Source organism: Salmo salar, chromosome ssa14, assembly GCF_905237065.1.
Source record: "Salmo salar chromosome ssa14, Ssal_v3.1, whole genome shotgun sequence".
In the NCBI taxonomy this organism is placed as follows: domain Eukaryota; kingdom Metazoa; phylum Chordata; class Actinopteri; order Salmoniformes; family Salmonidae; genus Salmo; species Salmo salar.
Genome location: NC_059455.1, coordinates 74,500,092 through 74,524,084, shown reverse-complemented (window position 1 = coordinate 74,524,084; position 23,993 = coordinate 74,500,092). Strand labels below are relative to the sequence as shown.

At 42.2% G+C, this 23,993-nt stretch overlaps 1 protein-coding gene across 3 annotated transcripts in view; it reads right to left on the bottom strand.

The window, feature by feature from the left end:
- Positions 1-23,993, bottom strand: part of LOC106570306 (retinoic acid receptor beta) — a 283,051-nt gene that overhangs the window by 70,435 nt on the left and 188,623 nt on the right. The gene's annotated exons all lie outside the window — the stretch shown is intronic.

The window sequence follows — 23,993 nt, the reverse complement described above, 5'->3', positions numbered from 1 at the left end:
TTCTCTTGAGAGCCAGATCTGCGTACGGCGGCCTCCCTCAATAGCTATGCTCACTGAGTCTCTATGTAGTCAAAGCTTTCCTTAAGTTTGGGTCAGTCACAGTGGTCAGGTATTCTGCCACTGTGTACTCTCTGTTTAGGGTTAAATAGCATTCTAGTTTTTTGTAATTTTAAGTAATTAACTTTTTGTTTTCTCATGATTTGGTTGGGTCTAATTGTGTTGCTGTCCTGGGGCTCTGTGGGGTCTGTTTGTGTTTGTGAACAGAGCCCCAGAACCAGCTGGCTGAGGGGACTCTTCTCTAGGTTCATCTCTCTGTAGGTGATGGCTTTGTTATGGAAGGTTTGGGAATTACTTCCTTTTAGGTGGTTGTAAAATTCAATGTCTCTTTTCTGGATTTTGATAATTAGGGATATTGGCCTAATTCTGCTCTGCATGCATTATTTGGTGCTTTCCGTTGTACACGGAGGATATCTTTTGCAGAATTCTGCATGTAGAGTCTCAATTTGGTGTTTGTCCGATTTTGTGAATTATAGGTTAGTGAGCAGAACCCAGACCTCACAATGGGTTCTATAATTAATTCAAGTATTTTTTAGACAGATCCTAATTAGTATGTCAAATTTTATGTTCCTTTTGATGGCGTAGAAGGCCCTCTTGCCTTGTCTCTCAGATCGTTCACAGCTTTGTGGAAGTTACCTGTGGCGTTGATTTTTAGGCCAAGATATTTTTTGTTTTTTGTGTGCTCCAGGGCAACGGTGTTTAGTTGGAATTTGTATTTGTGGTCCTGGCAACTGGACCTTTCTTGGAACATCATTATTTTTGTCTTAATGAGATGTACTATCGGACCCAGGTCTGACAGAATCTGTGCAGAAGACCTAGGTACTACTGTAGGACCACCTTGGTTTGGGGAGAGAAGCACCAGATCATCCGCAAACAGCAGACATTTGACTTCAGATTCTAGTAGAATAAGGCCGGTGCGGCAGACTGTTCTAGTGACATCGGCAATTTGCTGATATACAGTGCATTCGGAAAGTATTCAGACACCCTTTTCAGTATTTCAGTATTCAGACCCCCTTTTCCACATTTTGTTAATAAAAAAAAATCCCTCATCAAAAACTGAAATATGACATTTAGATAAGCATTCAGACCCTTTACTCAGTACTTTGTTGAAGCACCTTTAGCAGTGATTACAGCCTCGAGTCTTCTTGGGTATGACGCTACAAGCTTGGCACACCTGTATTTGGGCAGTTTCTCCCATTCCTCTCTGTAGATCCTCTCAAGCTCTGTCATGTTGGATGGGGAGAACCGCTGCACAGCTTTTTTCAGGTCTCTCCAGAGATGTCAGATCGGGTTCAAGTCCAGGCTCTGGCTGGGCAACTCAAGGACATTGAAAGACTTGTCCCGAAGCCACTCCTGCGTTGTCTTGGCTGTGTGCTTAGGGTCGTTGTCCTGTTGGAAGGTGAACCTTGATCCCAGTCAGAGTTCCTGGGCGCTTTGGATCAGGTTTTCATCAAGGAGCTCTCTGTACTTTGCTCCGTTCAGGTTTCCCTTGATCCTGATTATCCTTCCAGTCCCTGCCGCAGAAAAACATCCCCACAGCATGATGCTGCCACCACCAGGCTTCACCGTAGGGATGGTGCCAGGTTTCCTTCAGACGTGATTCTTGGCATTCAGGCCAAAGAGTTCATCCTGGTTTCATCAGTCCAGAGAATCTTGTTTCAAGTAAGTAGGTGCCTTTTGGAAAACTCCAGAAGTGGCTTCCGTCTGGCCCTCTACCATAGAGGACTGATTGGTGGAGTGCTGAAGAGATAGTTATCCTTCTGTAAGGTTCTCCCATCTTCACAGAGGAACTCTGGAGCTCTCTCAGAGTGACCATCGGGTTCTTGGTCACCTCCCTGACCAATGCCCTTCTCCCCTGATTGCTCAGTTTGGCTCTAGGAAGAGTCTTGGTGATTCCATACTTCTTCCATTTAAGAATGATGGAGGCCTCTGTGTTCTTGGGGACCTTCAATGCTGCAGACATTTTTTGCTACCCTTCCTCAAATCTGTGCATCGACACATCCTATCTCTGAGCTCTACGGACAATTCCTTTGATCTCGTAGCTTGGTTTTTGCTCTGACATGCACTGTCAACTGTGGGACCTTATATAGACAGGTGTTTGCCTTTCCAAATCATGACCAATCAATTTAATTTACCACAGGTGGACTCCAATCAAGTTGTAGAAACATCTCAAGGATGATCAATGGAAACAGGATGTACCTGAGCTCAATTTCGAGTCTCATAACAAAGGGTCTGAATACTTATGTAAATAAGGTATTTCTGTTTTTTATTTTTAATACATTTGCTAAAATGTCTACAAAACTGTTTTCACTTTGTCATTATGGGGTGTTGACTGTGTAGATTGATAAGGGGGAAACATTATTACATGTTTTTTAGAATAAGGCTGTAACGTAACAAAATGTGGAAAAAGTCAAGGGGTCTGAATACTTTCCAAATGCACTATATATGTTGAAGAGGATGGGGCTCAAGCTGCATCCCTGTCTCACACCATGCCCCCGTGGAATGAAATGTGACCTGTTTCAGGAAACTAGGCGTATGTCACGACTTCACAGGAGAGCCATTTTAACGTTCTTTATAAAAAAAAATATCAAATTGCATTTTTCATCAGAAATGCCTTCTGGAACATTTGAACTTTCATGTGCCTTAATAACAAAGTTGTATACCATCTGTAAATACAAATAAAGTTGTTAAATTACGAGCCTAGTTGGTTTAGTCACAGAAAAAGTCAGGAACCTTCCCGCAAGCCATGATTAGCTGAGAGAATGAATGAGCTGGACATCCCGAGAGATGAGTTTCAGATTGGTCTGCGGTGTAGCATCTTGTGTCTATAAATTGATCTGCTCGTTATGCTTAGATAATCCGTTCTACTGCAGTTTTCTTGAAAAATATAACGCTAGCCATGAAGAACTGCAAATATCTTGCTAATGCGACACTGATGTCATCAAAGCACGATGTATGTTTGTTGTTGTTGAACTCTGTCGAACGCTGAAACTGAAACCTGTCGAATGTCAAAACCTGAACTAAAGACCTCGGTTTAAAAGCTGACAGTGTTTTTATATACTTTTATTTTACTTTGAATCCTGCGGCTGTTGGGCTAAATTTCTGTGAGCACTGCTATCTCTCCCGGGACCCTGCCAGATTCCGTAAAGGGGGAGAGACGCGAAAGCCCAGCTAGCCTAGCTGGCTCGGCGGTCTCAAAGCCGCTATTGAACGATTCCAACGTTGCAGAAGCTGTGTTTACTTTGCTTTGTTCCGGGACAATGTGGACCGCGTTGACTTTCAATGTAGCAACTGCTTGCTTGTGGAGGACTACAGGATCGAAGTAGCTACTCTTAGCAAGCAAGTAGCAAACCTACATAAGCTACTGGGGAACTCACGCCCACCTACTTTTTATTTTTCGCCGCCGTGTCGGCTCTCCACAGCCGACTGGTCCATGCTAGGCAGGGCTCCATCCCTGAATGGGTCTCCCCCTTCCCTGCAGAATGGAGCTGATCTCGACCAAACCAACCAGCCATGGGTTACGTCACTTGCCGTGGAGGTCGAAGAAGGCGTCCTCTGGCAACGGCGGTCTCCATGGAGATGTTGAGCCCGGAACTGACACAGACCAGAAACAGCTTTGCCGCCCTGGATCCAGAGGTTCCGGTGCCTTCTTCCTTGGTGGCTTCCCAATCAAGATCGGCTCCGGAGGTACCTGCGTCTTCGTCCTCGGCTCTGTCTCCCTCTCCGGTGGCTTCTACCTCGGGTTCAGATCCTCGGAGCTCCCAGCCTCACCAGACAGTGAGGCTGCCTGAGAGGAATGACGGAGTCCATCCAAATCATCTTGGCTCCTGGACTCTACTCTGTCCACGCATTTCAAGGCTGCGTTGAAACAATGACTGGTAAATGATCAAAGACCAGCTCAGATAATCCCGACAAATTGTGATAATGAGTCGTCATAATGCTGCATCAAATGTACATGATCTTAGGGGCATTGGCAAACACAATGTAAGTAATTTAATTTATGTACCCCTAACTGCACCGAATACATCTGTTTATCCTACAGCTATTGTAAGCAGTAATCATGAGCCTATAAACCAGAGTTACACTGTTAGCACTGAGGCGGTGTGTTAACCCACTGTTCCTAGGCCATCATTGAAAATAAGAATTTGTTCTTAACTAACTTGCCTAGGTAATAAAAATAAAAACTCTGCACAATCATCTCCAATGTAAATAACATGAGTAAGTCTACTGCTTTACACCTCCTGCTATAATGTGGATAAAGAGTTACTTGTCTAACAGAACACAGAGGGTGTTCTTTAACGGAAGCCTATCAAATATAATCCAGTTAGAATCAGGAATTCCCCAGGGTAGCTGTTTAGGCCCCTTGCTTTTTAACATTTTTACTAACGACATGCCACTGACTGAGTAAAGCCAGAGTTTCTATGTATGCGGATGACTCAACACTATACACGTCAGCTACTACAGCGACTGAAATGACTGCAACACTCAACAAAGAGCTGCAGTTAGTTTCAGAGTGGGTGGCAAGGAATAAGTTAGCCCTAAATATTTCTAAAACTAAAAGCATTGTATTTGGAACAAAACACTCACTGAACCCTAAACCTCAACTAAATCTTGTAATAAATAATGTGGAAATTGTGCAAGTTGAGATGACTAAACTGCTTGGAGTAACACTAGATTGTAAACTGTTATGGTCAAAACATATTGATGCAGTAGTAGCTAAGATGGGGAGAAGCCTTCTTAACAACACTATCAACAAGGCAGGTCCTACAGGCCCAAATGTGTGTTTTTTTGTCAATTTTAACCGCACACTTCTTTGTGTACATAGATTTTATAATGTTGTATGTTTTTAACCCGACACCGCTTTCCATTCATTTGTATAGCAGACCCTCATGCCAATATATATATATAAAAATAAAAAAAATCAACAAAGCATGACAAGACTTTGCCTTTGTTTTGGTTTGTTTGTTGGTCAATTAGGGTGTTCAGGGTGAATACGTCTCGTACAGTAATTTGGTAAAAAGCCAATTTGCCATTTGCTCACTACATTGTTTTCACTGAGGAAATGTACAAGTCTGCTGTTAATGATAATGCAGAGGATTTTCCCAAGGTTGCTGTTGACGCATATCCCACGATAGATTCTCTCCCTCTCTCTCTACCAACCTGATTCTCTCTCTCTCTCTCTCTACCTGATTCTCTCTCTCTCTCTCTACCTACCTACCTGATTCTCTCTCTCTCTCACACACTCTCTCTCTCTCACTCTCTCTCTACCTGTCTCTCTAGTGCAGTTTGCTTTGTGCTTTTGCTTCTCAATAGGTAATGTAGTTTTGTTTTGACTGTGTTGTAATTTGGTTTATTCTGATTGATTGGATGTGCCGGTCCTGAGGCTTCAGTGTTTTAGTAGAACAGGTTTGTGAACTCAGCCCTGGGACCAGCTGGATGAGGGGACTCTTTTCAGCTCAACTCTTGTCATTGCAGGGCGTGGTAATGATATGAGAGGGGGTCTATGTATTTTAGATGTTTCCAAAACTGAATTGCTCTTTCTCTCGCTCTCTCTACTTACCTGATTCTCTCTCTCTCTCTACTTGATTCTCTCTCTCTACCTGATTCTCTCTCTCTCACTCTCTCTCTCTCTCACTCTCTCTACCTACCTGATTCTCTAGCTCTCTCTACCTACCTGATTCTCTCTCTCTCACTCTCTCTCACGGTCTCTCTACCTGTTTCTCTCGCTCTCAATTCAATTTGCTTTATTGGCATGACTTAACAATGTACATATTGCCAAAGCGTACTTTGGAGATTAAGTAACAAATGTACAATATTAGCATAATTAAAATAATAATAATCAACATTGTCAACGGGACAATCAGTAACAACAATAATCAAGGGTAAAAATAACCATACAATGGACAATAACAATGGCATAGAGGACTTGTGCAGGTTGGTTGGTCAGTCAGACACTGTCTGAATAAGGGTTTCAAATTTGGGGAAATGACACTCTCTAATTGTTTTATATGTTTTACATTTCGTCAGGAAATGCAGCTCTGTCTCGGGTTCTGCTGTGGTGCAGTGGTTGCACAGCCTTTTCTCAACAGCGAGCTAACCTTGTCTAACCTTCTCAATGGCAAGGTTGTGCTCACTGAGCCTGTACTTTGTCAAGGTTTTTCTAATGTTTTGATCAGTAACCAATAGTTTGCCATGGTGTACTGTCGATTTAGGGCCAGATAGCACTGCAGTTTGCTTTGTGCTTTTGCTTCTCAATAGGTAATGTAGTTTTGTTTTGACTGTGTTGTAATTTGGTTTATTCTGATTGATTGGATGTTCTGGTCCTGAGGCTTTAGTGTGTTAGTGAACTCTGGGACCAGCTGGATGAAGTGACTCTTTTCCTTGCTCAGGTCTTGTCATTGCAGCGCTTGGTAATGATATGAGAGGGGGTCTATGTATTTTAGATGTTTCCAAAACTTAATTGCTCTTTCTCTCTCTCTCGCTCTCTCTCTACCTGATTCTCTCTACCTACCTTATTCTCTCTCTCTCTCTCTCTCTACCATATTTTCTCTCTCATTCTACCTGATTCCTTCTCTCTCTACCTTATTCAATTTTCAATTCAATTCAATTCAATTTGCTTTATTTGCATGACGTAACAATGTACATATTGCCAAAGCTTACTTTGGATATTTACAATATGAAAATAATAAGAATCAAAATTGTCAACGGGACAACACTAACAACAATAACCAAGGGTCAAAATAACCATACATTGAACAATAACAATACAGTAGAGGACATGTGCAGGTTGATTGGTCTGTCAGACACTGTCCCTCCCTTATTATCTCTCTCTCTCTCTCTACCTGATTCTCTCTCTCTACCTTATTCTCTCTCTCTCTCTTTAACTGATTCTCTCTCACTCTACCTTATTTTCTCTCTCTCTCTCTACCTTATTCTCTCTGTCTACCTTATTCTCTCTCTCTCTCTCTCTCTCTCTCTCTACCTGATTCTCTCTCTCTACCTACCGTATTCTCTCTCTACCTACCGTATTCTCTCTCTCTACCTGATTCTCTCTACCTACCTTATTCTCTCTCTCTACCTGATTCTCTCTAACTCTACCTTATTCTCTTTCTCTCTCTACCTGATTCTCTCTCACTCTCCCTTACTCTCTCTCTCTCTACCTGATTCTCTCTGTCTGTACCTTACTCTATCTCTCTACCTTATAATCTCTCTCTCTCTCTACCTAATTCTCTCTCTCTCTCTACCTGATTCTCTCTCTCCTGTGACAGTGGTGTCCATGTGATATTTCCCATATGATGCTTGTCGACTCTGTTTGAACAAGATATCACAGCACACCCTTAAGCAGGGCATTTTACCAGCAGGTGTTTACCTGATCGCCAGCAGGTGTTTACCTGATCACCAGCAGCTGGTGTTTGCCTGATCGCCAGAAGGCATTTACCTTCTTTTTTTCCCTTCACCTTTATTTAACCAGGTAAGCTAGTTGAGAACAAGTTCTCATTCACAACTGCGACCTGGCCAAGATAAAGCAAAGCAGTGCGACACAAACAACAACACAGAGTTACACATGGAATAAACAAGCGTACAGTCAATAACACAATAGAAAAAATATGTCTATATACAGTGTGTGCAAATCGCGTGAGAAGGTAGGCAATAAATAGGCCATAGTAGTGAAATAATTACAATTTAGCAGATTAACACTGGAGTGATAAATGAGCAGACGATGATGTGCAAGTAGAGATACTGGTGTGCAAAAGAGCAGAAAAGTTAATAAAAACAATATGGGGATAAGGTAGGTAGATTGGGTGGGCTATTTACAGATGGACTATGTACAGCTGCACCGCTGCTCAGATAGCTGATGTTAAAGTTAGTGAGGGAAATACAAGTCTCCAGCTTCAGCGATTTTTGCAATTCGTTCCAGTCACTGGCAGCAGAGAACTGGAAGGAAAGGCGGCCAAAGGAGATGTTGGCTTTGGGGATGACCAGTGAGATATACCTGCTGGAGCGCGTACTACGGGTGGGTGTTGTTATCGTCCCAGCGAGCTGAGATAACCCGAAGCTTTATCTAGCATAGACTTATAGATGACCTGGAGCCAGTGGGTCTGGCGACGAATACCTAGCGAGGGCCAGCCGACTAGAGCATCCAGGTCGCAGTGGTGGGTGGTATAAGGGGCTTTGGTAACAAAACGTGATAGACTGCATCTAGTTTGCTGAGTAGAGTATTGGAAGCTATTTTGTAGATGACATCGCCGAAGTCGAGGATCGGTAGGATAGTCAGTGGCGGCGTGAGTGAAGGAGGCTTTGTTGCGAAATAGAAAGCCGATTCTAGATTTGATTTTGGATTGGAGATTAATATGAGTCTGGAAGGAGAGTTTACAGTCTAGCCAGACACCTAGGTATTTGTAGTTGTCCACATATTCTAGGTCAGAACCGTCCAGGGTAGTGATGCTAGTCAGGCGGGCGGGTGCGGGCAGCGAACAGTTGAAGAGCATGCATTTGGTTTCACTAGCGTTTAACCTGTTGGGTCTAGGGGGCAGCATTTGCACGTCTGGATAAAAAAAATGTACCCGATTTAATCTGGTTACTAATCCTACCCAGTAACTAGAATATGCATATACTTATTATATATGGATAGAAAACACTCTAAAGTTTCCAAAACTGTTTGAATGGTGTCTGTGAGTATAACAGAACTCATTTGGCAGGCAAAACCCTGAGACATTTTCTGACAGGAAGTGGATACCTGATGTGTTGTATTGAGTTTAAACCTATCCCATTGAAAAACACAGGGGTTTAGGAATATTTTGGCACTTCCTATTGCTTCCACTAGATGTCACCAGCCTTTACAAAGTGTTTTGAGTCTTCTGGAGGGAGATCTGACCGAACAAGAGCCATGGAACGGTGATGTCCCATTAGACACCTGGCGCGCTACTTCATGTTGGGTACCCTCGTTCCAATACGTTATAAAAGGCTATGCATTCGTCCACCTTGAATATTATTCATGTTCTGGTTAAAAAGGCCCTAATGATTTATGCTATACAACGTTTGACATGTTTGAACGAACGGAAATATATTTTTTCCCCTCGTTCATGACGAGAAGTCCGGCTGGCTTACATCATGTGCTAACGAGACGGAGATTTTTGGACATAAATGATGAGCTTTTTTGAACAAAACTACATTCGTTATGGACCTGTGATACCTGGAAGTGACATCTGATGAAGAGAATCAAAGGTAATGGATTATTTACATAGTATTTTCGATTTTAGATCTCCCCAACATGACGTCTAGTCTGTATCGCAACGCGTATTTTTCTGGGCACAGTGCTCAGATTATTGCAAAGTGTGATTTCCCAGTAAGGTTATTTTTAAATCTGGCAAGTTGATTGCGTTCAAAAGATGTAAATCTATAATTCTTTAAATGACAATATAATATTTTACCAATGTTTTCTAATTTTAATTATTTAATTTGTGACGCTGACTTGACTGCCGGTTATTGGAGGGAAACGATTTCCTCAACATCAATGCCATAGTAAAACGCTGTTTTTGTATATAAATATGAACTTGATAGAACTAAAAATGCATGCATTGTCTAACATAATGTCCTAGGAGTGTCATCTGATGGAGATTGTAAAAGGTTAGTGTATCATTTTAGCTGGTTTTATGGTTTTGGTGACCCTGTCTTTGACTTGACAAAACATTACACACAACTCTTGTAAATGTACTGTCCTAACATACTCTAAATTTATGCTTTCGCCGTAAAACCTTTTTGAAATCGTAAAACGTGGTTAGATTAAGGAGATGTTTATCTTTCAAATGGTGTAACATAGTTGTATTTTTGAAAAATTTGAATTTTGACATTTATTTGGATTCAAATTTGCCGCTCTTGAAATGCACCTGCTGTTGATGGAGTGCACCACGGGTGGCACGCTAGCGTCCCACCTAGCCCCAAGAGGTTAAGAGCAGTTGGAGGCCACGGAAGGAGTGTTGTATGGCATTGAAGCTCGTTTGGAGGTTAGTTAACACAGTGTCCAAAGAAGGGCCAGATGTATACAGAATAGTGTCGTTTGCGTAGTGCTGGATCAGGGAATCACCCGCAGCAAGAGCGACATCATTGATATATACAGAGAAAAGAGTCGGCCCAAGAATTGAACCCTGTGGCACCCCCATAGAGACTGCCAGAGGTCCGGACAACAGGCCCACACTGAACTCTGTCCGCGAAGTAGTTAGTGAACCAGGCGAAGCAGTCATTTGAGAAACCAAGGCAATTGAGTCTGCCTATAAGAATACGGTGATTGACAGAGTCGAAAGCCTTGTCAGGTTGATGAAGACGGCTGCACAGTACTGTCTTTTATCGATGGCGGTTATGATATCGTTTAGTACCTTGAGCGTGGCTGAGGTGCACCCGTGACCAGCTCGGAAACCGGATTGCACAGAAGGTACGGTGGGATTCAAAATGGTCAGTGATCTGTTTAACTTGGCTTTCAAAGACTTTAGAGAGGCAGGGCAGGATGGATATAGGTCTATAACAGTTTGGGTCTAGTGTCACCCACTTTGAAGAGGGGGATGACCGCGGCAGCTTTCCAATCTTTAGGGATCTCGGACGATACGAAAGAGAGGTTGAACAGGCTGGTAATAGGGGTTGCAACAATGGCGGCAGATAGTTTTAGAAATAGAGGGTCCAGATTGTCTAGCCCAGCTGATTTGTACGGGTCCAGGTTTTGCAGCTCTTTCAGAACATCTGCAATCTGGATTTGGGTGAAGGAGAAACTGGGGAGGCTCGGGCAAGTAGCTGCGGGGGGTACGGAGCTGTTGGCCGGGGCAGCCAGGAGGAAAGCATGGCCAGCCGTAGAGAAATGCTTATTGAAATTTTCGATTATCATGGATTTATCGGTGGTGACCGTGTTACCTTGCCTCAGAGCAGTGGGTAGCTGGGAGGAGGTGCTCTTGTTCTCCATGGAGTTTACAGTGTCCCAAAACTTTTTGGCGTTAGAGCTACAGGATGCAAATTTCTGTTTGAAAAAGCTAGCCTTTGCATTCCTGACTGACTGCATGTATTGGTTCCTGACTTCCATGAACAGTTGCATATCGCGGGCACTATTCCTAGCTATTGCAGTCCGACACAGGATGTTTTTGTGCTGGTCAAGGGCAGTCAGGTCTGGAGTGAACCAAGGGCTATATCTGTTCTTAGTTGTAATTTTTTTGAAAGGGGCAGGCTTATTTAAGATGGTGAGGAAAATATTTTTAAAGAACAACCAGGCATCTTCGACTGACGGGATGAGGTCAATATCCTTCCAGGATACCCGGGCCAGGTCGATTAGAAAGGCCTGCTCGCAGAAGTGTTTTAGGGAGCGTTTGACAGTGATGAGGGGTGGTTGTTTGACCGCGGACCCATAGCGGATGCAGGCAATGAGGCAGTGATCGCTGAGATCCTGATTGAAAACAGCAGAGGTGTATTTGGAGGGCAAGTTGGTCAGGATAATATCTATGAGGGTGCCCATGTTTACGGATTTAGGGTTTGTCATGACGTTGGCCTCTTTGAGTACAGGGAGGACAGTTGACCCCCTCCCCCTTGCACCATCCCCCAACCTACCTCCCCCCACCCAGGCCCTGTGTGAAGGGGTTGTAAAACTCTAAGAGGAGAATCTCTTGCCACATGGCCCATAGAGAGACACAGGAAATTCTTCCAACTCACAGAATTGGGGAGCCAAGCGACATTTGTGTTCTGGAGAAGGTATGGAAGACTGGTGAAGAATCCAGCTACGAACTGGTCCGCTTGGAACAATTTTGTGATACTCAGAAGAGACAATATAGCCATATTACCATAAAACTGTTTATATAATAGCCTCAGCGATGGGACTTGCATCCAAATGGTTGTATAGAATGTATTAATAAGGATAAAGCTATTTGTAATACATTGAGATGCTATGTACTGATGTTAATGTGATAGAATTGTATTTCTGTACCAAGCTTAACTCAGTCATCGGCACGCCCCCAGGGACACAGACAGGACCAGGCGTCATGTGACAAGCCTGTTCTATGTTCACTATAAAACTCCACCCTGATTTACTTTCTTCAGACCAGGCCTCCACTCCATTGCGAGTTGGCCAATAGGTTTGACCATCCAATCCATCTACTGAAAGTGAACCATACCACGTGGTTAACTTTTAGACTATTGATACCGACAGAATAAGAACAAGTGTTTGATATTAATTAATAGTCTGCAGCTAGAAATTATATCATTGAACGCGAAGACCGACGAAACATCCATTCTATAACGACATTAATGAATGTCGCTTTGAAAGATCCATTCTAACCGAGAGAGAGAGAGAGAGAGAACGCGGACAAAACTCTCCAACAGAACGACGCTCCAACAAGGATCCCGACGACACACTGAGCGTAAATATATATTGATTGCAATTGTTCCCGAATGAGTGAGCGTTCATGTGCAAAGGATTAGCATATCAATTGTTAATATTAATGAACTCTGTGTACCTCCTCAGCTGAACTTTTATGACCCATTGTTGAACAAGACACCAGCCATGCCTGTTAGCCACTAGGGCACATTACTCTACCAATTCTTTGTGATGATAATTACTGTTTGTATACTTTCTGTGAATTACTTAGTTTAGTAAATAAATGATTTTAAGACAATTGATGTATGGATGACTCTTAGTAAAGGCTGGGTTCATGCAGATACAACAATTTACGACATTTGGAATGAGACTGGACGCGAGGTAAAATACACCATTTAAACCAGAAGATAATCGGCCTATACTATAATAGAATATAATATATAATGTTATAATATAGGAAAGTTATATTAGGAAAATTATAACTTTGTAATCTGAATATTTTCCTTGGTGCCCCGATCTCCTAGTTAATTACAATTAAACGATTAATCAGTTTAATCACGTGATAATTATTACAGGGAGTTAATTGATAAACATGTCTTCAGTTTAATGGTACCCCAAAGACACGACAGGTTGTACCTGGTGGGTTCCTTGATGATTTGTGTGAGGGCATCTAGCTTAGGGTGTTAAGCATATCCCAATTAAGGTCACCTAACAGAACGAACTCTGAAGATAGATGAGGGGCAATCAATTCACATATGGTGTCCAGGGCACAGCTGGGAGCTGATGGGGGTCTATAACAGGCGGCAACGGTGAGAAACGTATTTCTGGAGAGATTGTTTAACCTCTTGACGGTCGCCTTGACGGTCGCCAGTGTTTACCTGATCGCCAGCAGTGTTTACCTGATCGCCAGCAGGTGTTTGCCTGATCGCCAGCAGTGTTTACCTGATCGCCAGCAGTGTTTACCTGATCGCCAGCAGGTGTTTTCCTGATCGCCAGGAGGTGTTTGCCTGATTGCCAGAAGGTGTTTGCTTGATTGCCAGCAGATGTTTACCTGATCACCAGCAGGTGATGATAAACCAAAAATTACTGACACCGAGAGAGGGAGGAGAGGAATGTGAGTATATACTGTATTTCTCACCTCTTAATATTGAGTTCATGGCACCACTTTAGTATTGTTTTGATGCGCCCACGGAGTGGAGCGTGCCACTTTCAGTGAATAGGACAACATCAAGTAGCCTAGGCCAAGTGCTGGAAAGTTTTTGTAGGACATTAGCCTACTGTCACGGGTGTCGTAGAGTAGAGACCAAGACGCAGCGGGAAAATGTACACTCATCTTCTTTTTATTATGGTGAAGAAGGGAAACACATACAACGTATACAAAACAAAACGAACTTGACAGTCTTGTCAGGCAAAATAGCTAAACAAGAACAATCTCCCACAAAAACCCATGAAAAACAAACTCCTAATTATAGGACCCTCAATCAGAGGCAACAATAACCAGCTGCCTCCAATTGAAGGTCCAACCCCAATTAACTAAACATAGAAATACAAAAAACTAGATAGAACATAGAAATATACTAACATAGAACAATGACTAACAAACCCCGGACTAATAAATCAAATACCCCTCTACCTAAACACATACACAAAACACACCCTGAACCACATAAAACAAACACCCCCTGCCACGTCCTGACCAAACTACAATAACAAATAACCCCTATACTGGTCAGGACGTCACACCTACATTTACTGATAGCCATGTAGGCTAATTGATTAATCTATTTAGAAACACTATAAGAGTTAGCAATCTAGCTGTGTTTTGAGTTCCCACTTCAATAATATTCATTATCTTCAGAAAGTATTCACAACCCTTGACGTTGTCCACATTTTGTTGTGTTACAAAGTGGGATTAAAAAAAATTGAATGAAAAATAAAACATTTATATATCGCGATATGAAAAGTGTCAATTTATTGCAATATGGATTAAAGAACATTTTGCCCAGCTTCATATCGCCCAGCTCTAACACACACACAGACGCACACCAGCTGGGGGGCTCTGCTCTGCTGACTAAATAAATTATAAGTTTGATCTGGGGACATGATAGGAGTGGATATTGAGCCTTGTCTGGTCTACTGACTCTCTGTGTCTCTCTCTATGATTCTCTCTGTCTCTGAGCTAATGGGGAGATAAGACCCCCTCCCCCCCACGCACACACACACGGACACAAGCATGGACACATACACACACATGGACGCAAGCATGGACACATACACACACACCACTCAGGGGATATGGTGTGATCCACCTGGGAGACAGACATGACAGACACTCTTTCTTCTGATTACCTATACATCTTAACTGGATCATTATCCTCCATCTTGTTATCTTAATGGGAGGAGAGATAGGGTGACACACACAAACACAAACACACACATACACATAAACACTAACACCAACAGGGTGTCAAACACGCCGAGTCCAGGAACCTGGAGGCATCTTAAGGGCTGTCTCATTTACAGATTAAAAAATGAAAGTGCCGAACATCAATTATTTACCCAATCCACCCAACCCCTTCGCTTTACCTCTCTCTCAGCCTCGTTCTCTCTCTACCCACCACCCCTCTTCCACACTCCTGCCCACCCCTGTGATCAAGGTGCTTTATGTTGCCTGAGCATTCACTACAACCAGAGGTAGAGAGGTAAAGAAGAAGAGAGGTAAAGAAGAAGAGAGGTAGAGAGGTAAAGAAGAAGAGAGGTAAAGAAGAAGAGAGGTAGAGAGGAAAAGAGGCAGAGAGGTAATGAAGAAGAGAGGTAAAGAAGAAGAGAGGTAAAGAGGAATAGAAGTAGAGAGGTAAAGAAGAAGAGAGGTAAAGAGGAATTGAGGTAGAGGGGAATAGAAGTAGAGCGGTAAAGAAGAGAGAAAAAGAAGAAGAGAGAGAGAGGAATAGAGGTAGAGGTAAAGAAGAAGAGAGGTAGAGAGGAAAAGAGGAATAGAGGTAAAGAATAAGAGCGGTAGAGAGGAATAGAGGTAGAGAGGAATAGAGGGATATAGGTAAAGAAGAAGAGAGGTAGTGAGGAATAGAGGTAGAGAGGTAAAGAAGAAGAGAGGTAGAGAGGTAAAGAGGAAAAAAGGTAGAGGGGTAAAGAAGAAGAGAGGTAAAGAATAAGAGAGGTAGAGGGGGATAGAGGTAGAGAGGAATATAGGTAGAGGTAAAGAAGAAGAGAGGTGGAGAGGAATAGAGGTAGAGGAATATAGGTAGAGGTAAAGAAGAAGAGAGGTAGAGAGGAATAGGTAGAGAGGAATAGAGGTAGAGAGAAATAGAGGTAAAGAGGAATAGAGGCAGAGAGGTAAAGAAGAAGCGGTAGAGAGGAATAGAGGTGGAGAGGTAAAGAACTAGAGAGATAGAGAGGATTAGAGGTGGAGAGGTAAAGAAGAAGCGAGGTAGAGAGGAATAGAGGTAGAGAGGAAAAGAGGCAGAGAGGTAATGAAGAAGAGAGGTAAAGAAGAAGAGAGGTAAAGAGGAATAGAGGTAGAGAGGTAAAGAAGAAGAGAGGTAAAGAGGAATAGAGGTAGAGGGGAATAGAAGTAGAGAGGTAAAGAAGAGAGAAAAAGAAGAAGAGAGATAGAGAGGAATAGAGGTAGAGGGGTAAAGAAGTAGAGAGGTAGAGGGGAATAGAGGTAGAGAGGAAGAGGGGTAGAGAGGTAAAGAAGAAGAGAGGTAGAGAGGAATAGGTAGAGAGGAATAGAGGTAGAGAGGAATAGAGGTAAAGAGGAATAGAGGCAGAGAGGTAAAGAAGAAGTGGTAGAGAGGAAGAGAGGTGGAGAGGTAAAGAACTAGAGAGGTAGAGAGGATTAGAGGAATAGAGGAAAAGAGGCAGAGAGGTAATGAAGAAGAGAGGTAAAGAAGAATAGAGATAGAGAGGTAAAGAAGAAGAGAGGTAAAGAGGAATAGAGGTAGAGGGGAATAGAAGTAGAGAGGTAAAGAAGAGAGATAGAGAGGAATAGAGGTAGAGGTAAAGAAGAAGAGAGGTAGAGAGGAAAAGAGGAATAGAGGTAAAGAATAAGAGCGGTAGAGAGCAATAGAGGTAGAGAGGAATATAGGTAGAGGTAAAGAAGAAGAGAGGTAGAGAGGAATAGAGGAATATAGGTAAAGAAGAAGAGATGTAGAGAGGAATAGAAGTAAAGAGGAACAGAGGTAGAGAGGAATAGAGGTAGAGAGGAAGCGAGGTTGAGTTAAAGAACAAGAGAGGTAGAGAGGAATAGGTAGAGAGGAAAAGAGGTAGAGAGGTAAAGAAGAAGTGAGGTAGAGAGGAATATAGGTAGAGGTAAAGAACAAGAGAGGTAGAGAGGAATAGAGGTAAAGAGGAAAAGTGATAGAGGGGTAAAGAAGAAGCGAGGTAGAGAGGAAAAGAAGTAGAGAGGAAGAGAGATAAAGAGGAATAGAGGCAGAGAGGTAAAGAAGAAGAGGTAGAGAGGAATAGAGGTGGAGAGGTAAAGAAGTAGAGAGGTAGAGAGGAACAGAGGTAGAGAGGAGTAGAGGTAAAGAGGAATAGAGGCAGAGAGGTAAAGAAGAATAGAGGTAGAGAGGAATAGAGGTAGAGAGGAAGAGAGGTAGAGAGGTAAAGAAGAAGAGAGGTAAAGAAGAAGAGGTAGGGAGGAAGAGAGGTAGAGAGGAATAGAGGTACAGAGGTACAGAGGAAGAGAGGTAGAGAGGTAAAGAAGAAGAGGTAAGAGAGGAATAGACATAGAGAGGAATAGAGACAGAGAGGTAAAGAAAAAGAGGTAGAGAGGAAGAGAGTTATAGAGGAAGAGAGGAATAGAGGTAGAGAGGTAAAGAAGAAGAGAGAGAGAGGAATAGAGATAGAGAGGTAAAGAAGAAGAGAGGTAGAGAGGTAAAGAGGAAAAGAGGTAGAGGGGTAAAGAAGAAGAGAGGTAAAGAATGAGAGAGGTAGAGAGGAATATAGGTAGAGGTGAAGAAGAAGAGAGGTGGAGAGGAATAGAGGTAGAGAGGAAGAGAGGTAGAGAGGTAAAGAAGAAGAGAGGTAGAGAGGAATAGGTAGAGAGGAATAGAGGTAGAGAGGAATAGAGGTAAAGAGGAATAGAGGCAGAGAGGTAAAGAAGAAGCGGTAGAGAGGAATAGAGCTGGAGAGGTAAAGAACTAGAGAGGTAGAGAGGAATAGAGGTGGAGAGGTAAAGAAGAAGCGAGGTAGAGAGGAATAGAGGTAGAGAGGTAAAGAAGAAGAGAGGTAGAGAGGAATAGATGTAGAGAGGAATAGAAACAGAGGTAAAGAAGAAGAGAGGTAGAGAGGAATAGAGGTAGAAAGGAGTAGAGGTAGAGAGGTGAAGAAGAAGAGAGGTAGAGAGGAATAGAGATAGAGCGATAAAGAAGAGAGGTAGAGAGGTAAAGAAGAAGAGAGGTAGATCCTACATATTTACATTATTCACAACCTCACTTTTGTTTCTGTGTATATAATGACAGTCTTATCTTCCATCTTCCAACTCATCAAGCCCATTAACATGCATTCTGTGTCTAAAATGTAGTCAGACAGGAGTTGCCTGAGTGTGGGTGTAGAGAGATTAAAATCCTCTGCTATTTAAAAGGTCAGATTTAAAATGATCTCATCTGAGTATTCTAAATGAAGGCTTGTTGGTTGTGTGGTTTGTGATTGACCTGTGTCTCTGTCTTTGCAGTGGAGAGATGAGAACACAACACTACTGTCTGACTATGTCAGAGAGTTGGAGAACAGTTCAGAAAGACACACTGGTATTCTTCAATACTCATAATCAATCAAATCTATCTTTTCACACCAACATCTCAGTCCAGAGACCTTAAACAGGGTTCAAAAGTGTTGCAGTACAGAGACACAGGTCAATCACAAACCACACAACCAACAAGCCTTCATTTAGAATACGCAGATGAGATCATTTTAAATCTGACCTTTTAAATAGCAGAGGATTTTAATCTCTCTACACACACACACACACACCCACTCACTCACTCGCTCACGGACGCACACACACACACACACACACACACACACACACACACACACACACACACACACACACACACACACACACACACACACACACACACACACACACACACACACACACACACACACACACACACACACACACACACACACACACACAGCAGTTGGCCTTCTGACAGCCAGATAAGCGACTTGAAAGACACTTGAAAAAACAATGATTCACTAACAAAAGAGACAAAACAACTCAATCAGGTAAACGAGGGATTACGAAAGGAAAAAGAAAGAGAAAAAGGCATCCCTTCATCGTTTAACATAATCAAATCCATTTTCCGTCACACCTCTCTGTGTGCTGACCCACACTGACCTCCTGCATTTCATTTCTACCACTATTAGAAGTGAGTCGCTTTCATGTTGTAGAACGTTGACAAATCACATTATGGACTGTGTGATAGCAGTGTGTGTGTGTGTGTGTGTGTGTGTGTGTGTGTGTGTGTGTGTACGTGTGTCTGTGTGTCTGTCTGTGTGTGTGTGTGTGTGTACGTGTGTGTGTGTGTGTGTGTGTGTACGTGTGTCTGTGTTTGTGTACGTGTGTCTGTGTGTGTGTGTGTGTGTACGTGTGTGTGTGTGTGTGTGTGTGTGTGTGTGTGTGTGTGTGTTAGTAGCTTCTGTCCTGCTCTGAGAGTAGTTTAGCCATTATTATGACAGGCAGGCAGAACAGAGAGCCACACAGCTCCAAGGGCTCTCTTTCCCTTTTTCCCTTCTCTCTCTCTCTCACTCGCTCTCCCTCTCTCTCCCTCCCTCTCCCTCTGCAGGGAACTGTCACCCTAACAGGTCTTTAGATCATTCCCCAACATTACCATCGACAGCTGGGGGTAAATAAAGACATTGAAAACACACAGAGGACAAGTTGGAGCCTGTGAGACCAGGGGAGACTGGAGCATTTTTACATTTTTTTTTACATTTTAGTCATTTAGCAGACGCTCTTATCCAGAGCGACTTACAGTAGTGAATACATGCATTTTTTTTTGTTGTTGTTGTACTGGCCCCCCGTGGGAATCGAACCCACAACCCTGGCGTTGCACACACCATGCTCTACCAACTGAGCCACAGGGAAGAGCAGCATGCTATGTGTGCATGGGTGTGAGTGTGTCATCCAGAGTGGATGTGGTCTACCTCTAACTCAACGGTTCACAATCTTCCGTTCCAGAGACCACCAAATCACCGTCAAAAGTTATTGAAGACAAATTCAGAGTAGATTTTATCACTGAATGTAAAAGAATAAAGGCCTATTATTAATATTATTATTAACAGTTTGCATTGTGAAATGTAATGTAAAATTGCTTATAATACCATTAATACTCCCAACTGTTATTCTTTTTGGAAGAAAAAAATCCCTACAAAGAATACAAATTTGCGGACCACTGCAGACCACCGGTTGAAAACCCCTGCTCAACCTCTCTCTGCTTGTCAAACTGGTCCAACCAAACCAATCCTATTATGCAGAATGCTACGGAACTAAGGAGAAGAAAAGACCGGAACAGAGGAATAGGGTTCATTCCAAAACTATTCCCATCCATGCCAAGGAACTGTCAGATATGACAATATGTTAAAATGTTCCATTCCTGGAGCTTTAGGACCATTGTGGTGGAACACTGAATCAGAATGTTGTGGCGGAACACTGAATCAGAATGTTGTGGCGGAACACTGAATCAGAATGTTGTGGCGGAACACTGAATCAGAATGTTGGGGCGGAACACTGAATCAGAATGTTGTGGCGGAACACTGAATCAGAATGTTGTGGCGGAACACTGAATCAGAATGTTGTGGCGGAACACTGAATCAGAATGTTGTGGCGGAACACTGAATCAGAATGTTGTGGCGGAACACTGAATCAGAATGTTGTGGCGGAACACTGAATCAGAATGTTGTGGCGGAACACTGAATCAGAATGTTGTGGCGGAACACTGAATCAGAATGTTGGGGCGGAACACTGAATCAGAATGTTGGGGCGGAACACTGAATCAGAATGTTGTGGCGGAACATTGAATCAGAATGTTGTGGCGGAACATTGAATCAGAATGTTGTGGCGGAACACTGAATCAGAATGTTGTGGCGGAACATTGAATCAGAATGTTGTGGCAGAACACTGAATCAGAATGTTGTGGCGGAACATTGAATCAGAATGTTGTGGCGGAACACTGAATCAGAATGTTGTGGCGGAACACTGAATCAGAATGTTGTGGCGGAACATTGAATCAGAATGTTGTGGCGGAACACTGAATCAGAATGTTGGGGCGGAACACTGAATCAGAATGTTGGGGCGGAACACTGAATCAGAATGTTGGGGCGGAACATTGAATCAGAATGTTGTGGCGGAACACTGAATCAGAATGTTGTGGCGGAACATTGAATCAGAATGTTGTGGCGGAACACTGAATCAGAATGTTGTGGCGGAACACTGAATCAGAATGTTGTGGCGGAACACTGAATCAGAATGTTGTGGCGGAACACTGAATCAGAATGTTGGGGCGGAACATTGATTGTCTTTTTGTATGTTCTTTGTATGCCATTTTTTAAAATATGAGTTAACCAATGATATTAGGCCATACTTGGCCATGACTACAAACACCTGTGTGTCTCTTGACACTATATAAATTACTCATCTCGCAGTGTTTGTGATGATACCCTGATGAAGACAGCTTCGCTGTCGAAACGTTGGTTATTACATTTTTGCATCTGAGCTCTTAGAGTGTGCGGCTTTCCTTTATTTTCTAGGGGCGGAACATTGAATCAGAATGTTGGGGCGGAACATTGGGGTGAACATTCTATACATGTTATTAAGTGGAGTTTAGTAATATAATACAATCCTTCCGTCATAGAATTACCACACATTATACCATGGCATTGTTAAATACTAATTTCAGAGTAAATAGTATACAATTTCCAAGCTAATTAAGTGATAATGCCCGAGAAGCCGGTGTTTGGAGGACATTTGGCACGGGTGTTGTTAGCCCCGCGACAAAGTTGACCATGCCAATATAACCTCTAAACACCGGCTTCGAGGGCATTATCACTTTAATACAACGGGTTACCAACATACTGAAATAATTATTGACTTTTTTCACGAACTTTTTTTAATGAATTTATTCATACTATTTCATCCTTAGCTAGTAAACCTGCTAGCTACTTCAGTGGATATTGCCACAATACTGGCAAATGAAAAAAATTATGGCGGCAAATATGTTGAACTGTAGCCATAGTATAAAAGGGATAATCAACTCAGGGCACTATGCTTTCTCTGGAAAACTCCACTAACGCATGATGGAACACACCTTCCACATCATACATTATTTTCCAGAGAACGCATAGCCCCTCATTGATTATCCCTTACGTATTATATGTACCTTTATGCCTCACCCAAACTCTGCTTTGTTCGCTACAATTACGGTTGCAAAGGGTCGGAAACTTTCCGGTAAATATCTGGAATTTTTAGAATTTTGCTTAAATTCATCAAAAAAGTTAGCTTATAACAGTGAACCTTTTAAAAACACTTATCTTACAAAGGAGTTGTTCAATCTAACTGCTTAACTATTTATCTGTACATGGAATTGTATTTGTGGTTTTTTTACTCATTTTTTTCTAATCTTTACAGGAAAATGCCACCGGCACAATCTGATGTGTGGAGACATTTCACTGCAGCTAATGTAGAAGGAAAAGCTGTGTACATTTGCAAATAATGTGCCAAATCATCTGAAGAATGCAACAAAGATGCAGAATCATCTGGCCAAGTACATAAAGTTCCCTCAGCGCTCACAACAAGCAAACTGACAAAAGTCCCTCTACTTCTATTCAAGCAGAAAATGATGAATCAGACACCTTATCGATAGCAACACCTCATGGTCCTCCTGGAATCAGAAGTTTTTTTGACTCAATGGAAGAACGCAGTCAGAGAAATGCTGATGAATGTCTTGCTCGAGCTGTGTATGCAACTGGTTCACCTCTGATGCTCACAGGCAATGTGTATTGGAAGAGATTTCTGAATGTTCTTCACCCAGCATACACCCCTCCAACCAGACATGATTTATCTACTCATTTGTTGGCTGCAGAGTTCAACAGAGTTCAAGTGTAGGTCAAGTAAATCATAGAGAAAGCAGACTGTATTGCAATCATCTCTGATGGGTTGTTGAATGTTCGTGGGCAAGGAATAATTAACTACATAATCTCCACCCCTCAACCAGTATTCTACAAGAACACAGACACAAGGGACAACAGACACACCGGTCTCTACTAGAAGTCGACCGATTCATCGGAATGGCCGATTAATTAGGGCCGATTTCAGGTTTTCATAACAATCGGTAATCGTCATTTTTGGACACCGATTATGGCCGATTACATTGCACTCCATGAGGAGACTGCGTGGCAGGCTGACTACCTGTTATGCGAGTGCAGCAACGAGCCACGGTAAGGTGCTAGCTAGCATTAAACGTATCTTATAAAAAACAATCAATCTTAACATAATGACTAGTTAACTACACATGGTTGATGATATTACTAGTTTATCTAGCTTGTCCTGCGTTGCATATAATCGATGGGGTGCCTGTTAATTTCTCATTGAATCACAGCCTACTTCGCCAAACGGGTGATTAAACAAGCACATGCGCAAAAAAAGCACTGTCATTGCACCAATGTGTACCTAACCATAAACATCAATGCCTTTCTTAAAATCAATACACAAGTATATATTTTTAAACCTGCATATTTAGTTAATATTGCCTGCTGAATTTCTTTTAACTAGGGAAATTGTGTCACTTCTCTTGCGTTCAGTGTAAGCAGAGTCGGGGTATATGCAGCAGTTTGGATAGCCTGGCTCAAACTGCTGCAGACCATTTCTTCCTAACAATGACCGTAATTAATTTGCCCGAATTGTACATAATTATGACATAACATTGAAGGTTGTGCAATGTAACAGCAATATTTAGACTTAGGGATGCCACCTGTTAGATAAAATACGGAACTTTCACTGAAAGAATAAACGTTTTGTTTTTTAAATTAATAGTTTCCGGATTTGACCATATTAATGACCTAAGACTCGTATTTCTGTGTGTTATTATATTATAATTAAGTCTATGATTTAATAGAGCAGTCACACTGAGCGGTGGTAGGCAGCAGCAGGCTCGTAAGCATTCATTCAAACAGCACTTTCCTGCATTTGCCAGCAGCTCTTCGCTGTGCTTCAAGCATTGCGCTGTTTATGCCTTCAAGTCTATCAACTCCCGAGATTAGGCTGGCAATACTAAAGTACCTATTAGAGCATCCAATAGTCAAAGGAATATGAAATACAAATGGTATAGAGAAATAGTCCTATAATAACTACAACCTAAAACTTATTACCTGGGAATATCGAAGACTCATGTTAAAAGGAACCACCAGCTTTCATATGTTCTGAGCAAGGAACTTAAACGTTAGCTTTCTTACATGGCACATATTACACTTTTACTTTCTTCTCCAACACTTTGTTTTTGCATTATTTAAACCAAATTGAACATGTTTCATTATTTATTTGAGACTAAATTGACTTTATTGATGCATT